Here is a 13,048-nt window from a genome sequence, read left to right on the forward strand (position 1 = left end):
AGGCGTCCCAAACTTTGGGGTGGCTGTGTCTTTTTGATTTTAATTTCCCTAAGCTATAGGACCATAAGTGGAAGTGCCCTAGGCTCTGTTGCTTTGTTTCTTAGATGTTTCAGGAAACACCATACACTTCTCCCGAGTGTCTGTTGGCAATTTACATCCCTCCCATCAGCATAACAAGGCTCCCAGTTCTCCATGGCCTGTCCTGCCTTTCTGCATTTTACACTTTTTTCAGATGGCCCTTTTGACCGGGGGGAAGTGAGACTTCATTGTAGTGCAGATTTCCTTTGCAAGCTTGCTTGGTTGGCCAAAAAGGGCGTATGCGTTTTTTCCTGAATATATTCAGGAAAAAACGCATACGCCCTTTTTGGCCAAGTGCATCATTGTGGACGTTCTGCCTCTTTTCCTATGCTTTCAATGCAATTCCAGTCTACCTCCTGAAATCGGTTTCCTGCAATTCTGCCCCGCTTTCAAGTCCTCTTGGCAGCCTTACTTCAGTATATTTTTGGACGATAGCTGTCATTTATATCTCTGCAGGTTTGTGAATTACAGTGCCCCTGAGCTCCTTTCTTCAACTCGCTTTCTTGTGACCTGGCCGCAACACCGCAGGATGGCTTCAGGCCCTAATCTGGTTCCGGCACGGCACGCTGAGCCTTTGGTTATTTCCTCTTCCTGGTGGGAAATGAGAGTTAAATTTGCCCGTCCAGACACATCCAGCTAGTCTCTCATTGGTTCTCCCTATTCCTGTTCATCTTCCGCAGAAATTGCAAACTGGGCCAAACAGGAGGTTAAAGACGCTGACTCTCCAAGTGGGGAGAGTGTTAGTAAAGCGTCTGGAATGTTGCACCCGAGTACCAGGGAAGGAAAACTGAGACATATTTGAACACGTCTCCCGTTCACACGGTTGATCATACTCTGGGTTCCACATGCATGTTTTTGCTGAAGGAAGAATACCTTAAACCTGGAGAGTTGAGACCCGTGGAATGGGTACCATGCAATATGACTTCAAAGGGTCTTCATTTGCTCACCGAACCTCTCCAATCCTATCACTGCTGCGTTTATGCCCCTGTACGCATGCTTGATTCTCTTTTGGAGACATAGCAATCCATAGGTTTTAAGATACTTACTAGTCAGGTACATTCTTAGGCGTTTAATATGGGGTGTTGAGTCCATTTCGTTGAGCAAGGAGTAGCTCTTGTCTATTCCATATTTGGCTTAAGGAACTTTATCTGTGCTCATTTCAATCTCTGGTTTTATGCAGCACCCCAACTCACCTTTCCCCTTAAGCAAGCATAAGTTGGTTTTCTAAATTTGAGACCCTGTTCTGTTTTGGAATTCAGTTCCTCTGTAGCCAAGTTTACATTCCGTGTATTAGTGATACCTTATGATGTTTCTTTTTCTGTGTGACTTATTTCAGTTAGAATCATCGTACCTGAATCCACTCATTATGCTGCTACGGGCCTGATGACATAGATTTCATTGCTGAGTGATACTGCATTGTACGTAAGTACCACAAGTTCTTTATCCATTTTTCACTTTCTGTGATGTTGAACTTGTACGGTAAACGCGGTTCTTGTAAACAGAGCCGTTCCAAACATTGGGGTGGCTGTGTCTTTTTGATTTTAATTTCCCTAAGCTATAGGACCATAAGTGGAAGTGCCCTAGGCTCTGTTGCTTTGTTTTTTAGATGTTTCAGGAAACACCATACATTTCTCCCGAGTGTCTGTTGGCAATTTACATCCCGCCCATCAGCATAACAAGGCTCCCAGTTCTCCATGGCCTGTCCTGCCTTTCTGGATTTTACACTTTTTTCAGATGGCCCTTTTGACCGTGGGGAAGTGAGACTTCATTGTAGTGCAGATTTCCTTTGCAAGCTTGCTTGGTTGGCCAAAAAGTGTGTATGCGTTTTTACCTGAATATATTCAGGAAAAAACGCATACGCCCTTTTTGGCCAAGTGCATCATTGTGGACGTTCTGCCTCTTTTCCTATGCTTTCAATGCAATTCCAGTCTACCTCCTGAAATCGGTTTCCTGCAATTCTGCTCCGCTTTCAAGTCCTCTTGGCAGCCTTACTTCAGTATATTTTTGGACGATAGCTGTCATTTATAACTCTGCAGGTTTATGCATTACAGTGCCCCTGAGCTCCTTTCTTCAACTCGCTTTCTTGTGAGCTGGCCGCAACACCGCAGGATGGCTTCAGGCCCTAATCTGGTTCCGGCACGGCACGCTGAGCCTTTGGTTATTTCCTCTTCCTGGTGGGAAATGACAGTTAAATTTGCCCGTCCAGACACCTCCAGCTAGTCTCTCATTGGTTCTCCCTATTCCTGTTCATCTTCCGCAGAAATTGCAAACTGGGCCAAACAGGAGGTTAAAGGCACTGACTCTCCAAGTGGGGAGAGTGTTAGTAAAGCGTCTGGAATATTGCACCCGAGTACCAGGGGAAGAAAACTGAGACATAGTTGAACACGTCTCCCGTTCACACGGTTGATCATACTCTGGGTTCCACATGCATGTTTTAGCTGAAGGAAGAATACCTTAAACCTGGAGAGTTGAGACCCGTGGAATGGGTACCATGCAATATGACTTCAAAGGGTCTTCATTTGCTCACCGAACCTCTCCAATCCTATCACTGCTGCGTTTATGCCCCTGTACACATGCTTGATTCTCTTTTGGAGACATAGCAATCCATAGGTTTTAAGATACTTACTAGTCAGGTACATTCTTAGGCGTTTAATATGCGGTGTTGAGTCCATTTCGTTGAGCAAGGAGTAGCTCTTGTCTATTCCATATTTGGCTTAAGGAACTTTATCTGTGCTCATTTCAATCTCTGGTTTTATGCAGCACCCCAACTCACCTTTCCCCTTAAGCAAGCATAAGTTGGTTTTCTAAATTTGAGACCCTGTTCTGTTCTGTAATTCAGTTCCTGTGTAGCCAAGTTTACATTCCGTGTATTACTGATATCTTATGATGTTTCTTTTTCTGTGTGACTTATTTCAGTTAGAATCATCATACCTGAATCCACTCATTGTGCTGCTAAGGGCCTGATGACATAGATTTCATTGCTGAGTGATATTGCTTTGTAAGTAAATACCACAACTTCTTTATCCATTTTTCACTTTCTGCGATGTTGAACTTGTACAGTAAACGAGGTTCTTGTAAACAGAGCCGTACCATACTTTGGGGTGGCTGTGTCTTTTTGATTTTAATTTCCCTAAGCTATAGGACCATATGTGGAAGTGCCCTAGGCTCTGTTGCTTTGTTTTTTAGATGTTTCAGGAAACACCATACACTTCTCCCGAGTGTCTGTTGGCAATTTACATCCCTCCCATCAGCATAACAAGGCTCCCAGTTCTCCATGGCCTGTCCTGCCTTTCTGGATTTTACACTTTTTTCAGATGGCCCTTTTGATCGGGGGGAAGTGAGACTTCATTGTAGTGCAGATTTCCTTTACAAGCTTGCTTGGTTGGCCAAAAAGTGCATATGCGTTTTTTCCTGAATATATTCAGGAAAAAACGCATACGCACTTTTTGGCCAGGTGCATCATTGTGGACGCTCTGCCTCTTTTCCTATGCTTTCAATGCAATTCCAGTCTACCTCCTGAAATCGGTTTCCTGCAATTCTGCCCCGTTTTCAAGTCCTCTTGGCAGCCATACTTCAGTATATTTTTGGACGATAGCTGTCATTTATAACTCTGCAGGTTTGTGAATTACAGTGCCCCTGAGCTCCTTTCTTCAACTCGCTTTCTTGTGAGCTGGCCGCAACACCACAGGATGGCTTCAGGCCCTAATCTGGTTCCGGCACGGCACGCTGAGCCTTTGGTTAATTCCTCTTCCTGGTGGGAAATGAGAGTTAAATTTGCCCGTCCAGACACCTCCAGCTAGTGTCTCATTGGTTCTCCCTATTCCTGTTCGTCTTCCGCAGAAATGGCAAACTGGGCCAAACCGGAGGTTAAAGGCGCTGACTCTCCAAGTGGGGAGAGTGTTAGTAAAGCGTCCGGAATGTTGCACCCGAGTACCAGGGGAGGAAAACTGAGACATATTTGAACACGTCTCCCGTTCACACGGTTGATCATACTCTGGGTTCCACATGCATGTTTTAGCTGAAGGAAGAATACCTTAAACCTGGAGAGTTGAGACCCGTGGAATGGGTACCATGCAATATGACTTCAAAGGGTCTTCATTTGCTCACCGAACCTCTCCAATCCTATCACTGCTGCGTTTATGCCCCTGTACACACGCTTGATTCTCTTTTGGAGACATAGCAATCCATAGGTTTTAAGATACTTACTAGTCAGGTACATTCTTAGGCGTTTAATATGGGGTGTTGAGTCCATTTCGTTGAGCAAGGAGTAGCTCTTGTCTATTCCATATTTGGCTTAAGGAACTTTATCTGTGCTCATTTCAATCTCTGGTTTTATGCAGCACCCCAACTCACCTTTACCCTTAAGCAAGCATAAGTCGGTTTTCTAAATTTGAGACCCTGTTCTGTTCTGTAATTCAGTTCTTGTGTAGCCAAGGTTACATTCTGTGTATTACTGATATCTTATGATGTTTCTTTTTCTGTGTGACTTATTTCAGTTAGAATCATCGTACCTGAATCCACTCATTGTGCTGCTAAGGGCCTGATGACATAGATTTCATTGCTGAGTGATATTGCTTTGTAAGTAAATACCACAACTTCTTTATCCATTTTTCACTTTCTGTGATGTTGAACTTGTACTGTAAACGAGGTTCTTGTAAACAGAGCAGTCCCAAACTTTGGGGTGGCTGTGTCTTTTTGATTTTAATTTCCCTAAGCTATAGGACCATAAGTGGAAGTGCCCTAGGCTCTGTTGCTTTGTTTTTTAGATGTTTCAGGAAGCACCATACACTTCTCCCGAGTGTCTGTTGGCAATTTACATCCCTGCCATTAGCATAACAAGGCTCCCAGTTCTCCATGGCCTGTCCTGCCTTTCTGGATTTTACACTTTTTTCAGATGGCCCTTTGGACCGGGGGGAAGTGAGACTTCATTGTAGTGCAGATTTCCTTTGCAAGCTTGCTTGGTTGGCCAAAAAGGGCGTATGCGTTTTTTCCTGAATATATTCAGGAAAAAACGCATACGCCCTTTTTGGCCAAGTGCATCATTGTGGACGTTCTGCCTCTTTTCCTATGCTTTCAATGCAATTCCAGTCTACCTCCTGAAATCGGTTTCTTGCAATTCTGCCCTGCTTTCAAGTCCTCTTGGCAGCCTTACTTCAGTATATTTTTGGACGATAGCTGTCATTTATAACTCTGCAGGTTTGTGAATTACAGTGCTCCTGAGCTCCTTTCTTCAACTCGCTTTCTTGTGACCAGGCCGTAACACCACAGGATGGCTTCAGGCCCTAATCTGGTTCCGGCACGGCACGCTGAGCCTTTGGTTAATTCCTCTTCCTGGTGGGAAATGAGAGTTAAATTTGCCCGTCCAGACACCTCCAGCTAGTCTCTCATTGGTTCTCGCTATTCCTGTTCATCTTCCGCAGAAATTGCAAACTGGGCCAAACAGGAGGTTAAAGGGACTGACTCTCCAAGTGGGGAGAGTGTTAGTAAAGCGTCTGGAATGTTGCACCCGAGTACCAGGGTACGAAAACTGAGACATATTTGAACACGTCTCCCGATCACATGGTTGATCATACTCTAGGTTCCACATGCATGTTTTAGCTGAAGGAAGAATACCTTAAACCTGGGTAGTTGAAACCCGTGGAATGGGTACCATGCAATATGACTTCAAAGGGTCTTCATTTGCTCACCGAACCTCTCCAATCCTATCACTGCTGCGTTTATGCCCCTGTACACATGCTTGATTCGCTTTCGGAGACATAGCAATCCATAGGTTTTAAGATACTTACTAGTCAGGTACATTCTTAGGCGTTTAATATGGGGTGTTGAGTCCATTTCGTTGAGCAAGGAGTAGCTCTTGTCTATTCCATATTTGGCTTAAGGAACTTTATCTGTGCTCATTTCAATCTCTGGTTTTATGCAGCACCCCAACTCACCTTTCCCCTTAAGCAAGCATAAGTTGGTTTTCTAAATTTGAGACCCTGTTCTGTTTTGGAATTCAGTTCCTGTGTAGCCAAGTTTACATTCCGTGTATTAGTGATATCTTATGATGTTTCTTTTTCTGTGTGACTTATTTCAGGTAGAATCATCGTACCTGAATCCACTCATTATGCTGCTACGGGCCTGATGACATAGATTTCATTGCTGAGTGATACTGCATTGTACGTAAGTACCACAAGTTCTTTATCCATTTTTCACTTTCTGTGATATTGAACTTGTACGGTAAACGAGGTTCTTGTAAACAGAGGCGTCCCAAACTTTGGGGTGGCTGTGTCTTTTTGATTTTAATTTCCCTAAGCTATAGGACCATAAGTGGAAGTGCCCTAGGCTCTGTTGCTTTGTTTTTTAGATATTTCAGGAAACACCATACACTTCTCCCGAGTGTCTGTTGGCAATTTACATCCCGCACATAAGCATAACAAGGCTCCCAGTTCTCCATGGCCTGTCCTGACTTTCTGGATTTTACACTTTTTTCAGATGGCCCTTTTGACCGGGGGGAAGTGAGACTTCATTGTAGTGCAGATTTCCTTTGCAAGCTTGCTTGGTTGGCCAAAAAGGGCGTATGCGTTTTTTCCTGAATATATTCAGGAAAAAACGCATACGCCCTTTTTGGCCAAGTGCATCATTGTGGACGTTCTGCCTCTTTTCCTATGCTTTCAATGCAATTCCAGTCTACCTCCTGAAATCGGTTTCTTGCAATTCTGCCCTGCTTTCAAGTCCTCTTGGCAGCCTTACTTCAGTATATTTTTGGACGATAGCTGTCATTTATAACTCTGCAGGTTTGTGAATTACAGTGCCCCTGAGCGCCTTTCTTCAACTCGCTTTCTTTTGAGCTGGCCGCAACACTGCAGGATGGCTTCAGGCCCTAATCTGGTTCCGGCACGGCACGCTGAGCCTTTGGTTATTTCCTCTTCCTGGTGGGAAATGAGAGTTAAATTTGCCCGTCCAGACACCTCCAGCTAGTCTCTCATTGGTTCTCCCTATTCCTGTTCATCTTCCGCAGAAATTGCAAACTGGGCCAAACAGGAGGTTAAAGGCGCTGACTCTCCAAGTGGGGAGAGTGTTAGTAAAGCGTCTGGAATGTTGCACCCGAGTACCAGGGGAGGAAAACTGAGACATATTTGAACACGTCTCCCGTTCACACGGTTGATCATACTCTGGGTTCCACATGCATGTTTTAGCTGAAGGAAGAATACCTTAAACCTGGAGAGTTGAGACCCGTGGAATGGGTACCATGCAATATGACTTCAAAGGGTCTTCATTTGCTCACCGAACCTCTCCAATCCTATCACTGCTGCGTTTATGCCCCTGTACACATGCTTGATTCGCTTTCGGAGACATAGCAATCCATAGGTTTTAAGATACTTACTAGTCAGGTACATTCTTAGGCGTTTAATATGGGGTGTTGAGTCCATTTCGTTGAGCAAGGAGTAGCTCTTGTCTATTCCATATTTGGCTTAAGGAACTTTATCTGTGCTCATTTTAATCTCTGGTTTTATGCAGCACCCCAACTCACCTTTCCCCTTAAGCAAGCATAAGTTGGTTTTCTAAATTTGAGACCCTGTTCTGTTCTGTAATTCAGTTCCTGTGTAGCCAAGTTTACATTCCGTGTATTACTGATATCTTATGATGTTTCTTTTTCTGTGTGACTTATTTCAGTTAGAATCATCATACCTGAATCCACTCATTGTGCTGCTAAGGGCCTGATGACATAGATTTCATTGCTGAGTGATATTGCTTTATAAGTAAATACCACAACTTCTTTATCCATTTTTCACTTTCTGTGATGTTGAACTTGTACTGTAAACGAGGTTCTTGTAAACAGAGCAGTCCCAAACTTTGGGGTGGCTGTGTCTTTTTGATTTTAATTTCCCTAAGCTATAGGACCATAAGTGGAAGTGCCCTAGGCTCTGTTGCTTTGTTTTTTAGATGTTTCAGGAAGCACCATACACTTCTCCCGAGTGTCTGTTGGCAATTTACATCCCTCCCATCAGCATAACAAGGCTCCCAGTTCTCCATGGCCTGTCCTGCCTTTCTGGATTTTACACTTTTTTCAGATGGCCCTTTGGACCGGGGGGAAGTGAGACTTCATTGTAGTGTAGATTTCCTTTGCAAGCTTGCTTGGTTGGCCAAAAAGGGCGTATGCGTTTTTTCCTGAATATATTCAGGAAAAAACGCATACGCCCTTTTTGGCCAAGTGCATCATTGTGGACGTTCTGCCTCTTTTCCTATGCTTTCAATGCAATTCCAGTCTACCTCCTGAAATCGGTTTCCTGCAATTCTGCCCTGCTTTCAAGTCCTCTTGGCAGCCTTACTTCAGTATATTTTTGGACGATAGCTGTCATTTATAACTCTGCAGGTTTGTGAATTACAGTGCTCCTGAGCTCCTTTCTTCAACTCGCTTTCTTGTGACCAGGCTGCAACACCACAGGATGGCTTCAGGCCCTAATCTGGTTCCGGCACGGCACGCTGAGCCTTTGGTTAATTCCTCTTCCTGGTGGGAAATGAGAGTTAAATTTGCCCGTCCAGACACCTCCAGCTAGTCTCTCATTGGTTCTCGCTATTCCTGTTCATCTTCCGCAGAAATTGCAAACTGGGCCAAACAGGAGGTTAAAGGGACTGACTCTCCAAGTCGGGAGAGTGTTAGTAAAGCATCTGGAATGTTGCACCCGAGTACCAGGGTACTTAAACTGAGACATATTTGAACACGTCTCCCGATCACACGGTTGATCATACTCTAGGTTCCACATGCATGTTTTAGCTGAAGGAAGAATACCTTAAACCTGGGTAGTTGAAACCCGTGGAATGGGTACCATGCAATATGACTTCAAAGGGTCTTCATTTGCTCACCGAACCTCTCCAATCCTATCACTGCTGCGTTTATGCCCCTGTACACATGCTTGATTCGCTTTCGGAGACATAGCAATCCATAGGTTTTAAGATACTTACTAGTCAGGTACATTCTTAGGCGTTTAATATGGGGTGTTGAGTCCATTTCGTTGAGCAAGGAGTAGCTCTTGTCTATTCCATATTTGGCTTAAGGAACTTTATCTGTGCTCATTTCAATCTCTGGTTTTATGCAGCACCCCAACTCACCTTTCCCCTTAAGCAAGCATAAGTTGGTTTTCTAAATTTGAGACCCTATTCTGTTTTGGAATTCAGTTCCTGTGTAGCCAAGTTTACATTCCGTGTATTAGTGATATCTTATGATGTTTCTTTTTCTGTGTGACTTATTTCAGGTAGAATCATCGTACCTGAATCCACTCATTATGCTGCTACGGGCCTGATGACATAGATTTCATTGCTGAGTGATACTGCATTGTACGTAAGTACCACAAGTTCTTTATCCATTTTTCACTTTCTGTGATATTGAACTTGTACGGTAAACGAGGTTCTTGTAAACAGAGGCGTCCCAAACTTTGGGGTGCTCTGTCTTTTTTATTTTAATTTCCCTAAGTTATAGGACCATAAGTGGAAGTGCCCTAGGCTCTGTTGCTTTGTTTTTTAGATATTTCAGGAAACACCATACACTTCTCCCGAGTGTCTTTTGGCAATTTACATCCCGCCCATAAGCATAACAAGGCTCCCAGTTCTCCATGGCCTGTCCTGACTTTCTGGATTTTACACTTTTTTCAGATGGCCCTTTTGACCGGGGGGAAGTGAGACTTCATTGTAGTGCAGATTTCCTTTGCAAGCTTGCTTGGTTGGCCAAAAAGGGCGTATGCGTTTTTTCCTGAATATATTCAGGAAAAAACGCATACACCCTTTTTGGCCAAGTGCATCATTGTGGACGTTCTGCCTCTTTTCCTATGCTTTCAATGCAATTCCAGTCTACCTCCTGAAATCGGTTTCCTGCAATTCTGCCCCGCTTTCAAGTCCTCTTGGCAGCCTTACTTCAGTATATTTTTGGACGATAGCTGTCATTTATATCTCTGCAGGTTTGTGAATTACAGTGGCCCTGAGCTCCTTTCTTCAACTCGCTTTCTTGTGAGCTGGCCGCAACACCGCAGGATGGCTTCAGGCCCTAATCTGGTTCCGGCACAGCACGCTGAGCCTTTGGTTATTTCCTCTTCCTGGTGAGAAATGAGAGTTAAATTTGCCCGTCCAGACACCTCCAGCTAGTCTCTCATTGTTTCTCGCTATTCCTGTTCATCTTCCGCAGAAATTGCAAACTGGGCCAAACAGGAGTTTAAAGGTGCTGACTCTCCAAGTGGGGAGAGTGTTAGTAAAGCGTCTGGAATATTGCACCCGAGTACCAGGGGAGGAAAACTGAGACATATTTGAACACGTCTCCCGTTCACACGGTTGATCATACTCTGGGTTCCACATGCATGTTTTAGCTGAAGGAAGAATACCTTAAACCTGGAGAGTTGAGACCCGTGGAATGGGTACCATGCAATATGACTTCAAAGGGTCTTCATTTGCTCACCGAACCTCTCCAATCCTATCACTGCTGCGTTTATGCCCCTGTACACACGCTTGATTCTCTTTCAGAGACATAGCAATCCATAGGTTTTAAGATACTTACTAGTCAGGTACATTCTTAGGCGTTTAATATGCGGTGTTGAGTCCATTTCGTTGAGCAAGGAGTAGCTCTTGTCTATTCCATATTTGGCTTAAGGAACTTTATCTGTGCTCATTTCAATCTCTGGTTTTATGCAGCACCCCAACTCACCTTTCCCCTTAAGCAAGCATAAGTTGGTTTTCTAAATTTGAGACCCTGTTCTGTTTTGTAATTCAGTTCCTGTGTAGCCAAGTTTACATTCCGTGTATTACTGATATCTTATGATGTTTCTTTTTCTGTGTGACTTATTTCAGTTAGAATCATCCTACCTGAATCCACTCATTGTGCTGCTAAGGGCCTGATGACATAGATTTCATTGCTGAGTGATATTGCTTTGTAAGTAAATACCACAACTTCTTTATCCATTTTTCACTTTCTGCGATGTTGAACTTGTACTGTAAACGAGGTTCTTGTAAACAGAGCCGTTCAGACCTTTGGGGTGGCTGTGTCTTTTTGATTTTAATTTCCCTAAGCTATAGGACCATAAGTGGAAGTGCCCTAGGCTTTGTTGCTTTGTTTTTTAGATGTTTCAGGAAACACCATACACTTCTCCCGAGTGTCTGTTGGCAATTTACATCCCGCCCATCAGCATAACAAGGCTCCCAGTTCTCCATGGCCTGTCCTGCCTTTCTGCATTTTACACTTTTTTCAGATGGCCCTTTTGACCGGGGGGAAGTGAGACTTCATTGTAGTGCAGATTTCCTTTGCAAGCTTGCTTGGTTGGCCAAAAAGGGCGTATGCGTTTTTTCCTGAATATATTCAGGAAAAAACGCATACGCCCTTTTTGGCCAAGTGCATCATTGTGGACGTTCTGCCTCTTTTCCTATGCTTTCAATGCAATTCCAGTCTACCTCCTGAAATCGGTTTCCTGCAATTCTGCCCCGCTTTCAAGTCCTCTTGGCAGCCTTACTTCAGTATATTTTTGGACGATAGCTGTCATTTATAACTCTGCAGGTTTGTGCATTACAGTGCCCCTGAGCTCCTTTCTTCAACTCGCTTTCTTGTGACCTGGCCGCAACACCGCAGGATGGCTTCAGGCCCTAATCTGGTTCCGGCACGGCACGCTGAGCCTTTGGTTATTTCCTCTTCCTGGTGGGAAATGAGAGTTAAATTTGCCCGTCCAGACACATCCAGCTAGTCTCTCATTGGTTCTCCCTATTCCTGTTCATCTTCCGCAGAAATGGCAAACTGGGCCAAACAGGAGGTTAAAGGCGCTGACTCTCCAAGTGGGGAGAGTGTTATTAAAGCGTCTGGAATGTTGCACCCGAGTACCAGGGGAGGAAAACTGAGACATATTTGAACACGTGTCCCGTTCACATGGTTGATCATACTCTGGGTTCCACATGCATGTTTTAGCTGAAGGAAGAATACCTTAAACCTGGAGAGTTGAGACCCGTGGAATGGGTACCATGCAATATGACTTCAAAGGGTCTTCATTTGCTCACCGAACCTCTCCAATCCTATCACTGCTGCGTTTTTGCCCCTGTACACACGCTTGATTCTCTTTTGGAGACATAGCAATCCATAGGTTTTAAGATACTTACTAGTCAGTTACATTCTTAGGCGTTTAATATGGGGTGTTGAGTCCATTTCGTTGAGCAAGGAGTAGCTCTTGTCTATTCCATATTTGGCTTAAGGAACTTTATCTGTGCTCATTTCAATCTCTGGTTTTATGCAGCACCCCAACTCACCTTTCCCCTTAAGCAAGCATAAGTTGGTTTTCTAAATTTGAGACCCTGTTCTGTTTTGGAATTCAGTTCCTGTGTAGCCAAGTTTACATTCCGTGTATTACTGATATCTTATGATGTTTCTTTTTCTGTGTGACTTATTTCAGTTAGAATCATCGTACCTGAATCCATTCATTATGCTGCTACGGGCCTGATGACATAGATTTCATTGCTGAGTGATACTGCATTGTACGAAAGTACCACAAGTTCTTTATCCATTTTTCACTTTCTGTGATGTTGAACTTGTACGGTAAACGAGGTTCTTGTAAACAGAGGCGTCCCAAACTTTGGGGTGGCTGTGTCTTTTTGATTTTAATTTCCCTAAGCTATAGGACCATAAGTGGAAGTGCCCTAGGCTCTGTTGCTTTGTTTTTTAGATGTTTCAGGAAACACCATACACTTCTCCCGAGTGTCTGTTGGCAATTTTCATCCCACCCATCAGCATAACAAGGCTCCCAGTTCTCCATGGCCTGTCCTGCCTTTCTGGATTTTACACTTTTTTAAGATGGCCCTTTTGACCGGGGGGAAGTGAGACTTCATTGTAGTGCAGATTTCCTTTGCAAGCTTGCTTGGTTGGCCAAAAAGGGCGTATGCGTTTTTTCCTGAATATATTCAGGAAAAAACGCATACGCCCTTTTTGGCCAAGTGCATCATTGTGGACGTTCTGCCTCTTTTCCTATGC

Source organism: Pseudorca crassidens, unplaced genomic scaffold (assembly GCF_039906515.1).
Source record: "Pseudorca crassidens isolate mPseCra1 unplaced genomic scaffold, mPseCra1.hap1 Scaffold_85, whole genome shotgun sequence".
Classification (NCBI taxonomy): domain Eukaryota; kingdom Metazoa; phylum Chordata; class Mammalia; order Artiodactyla; family Delphinidae; genus Pseudorca; species Pseudorca crassidens.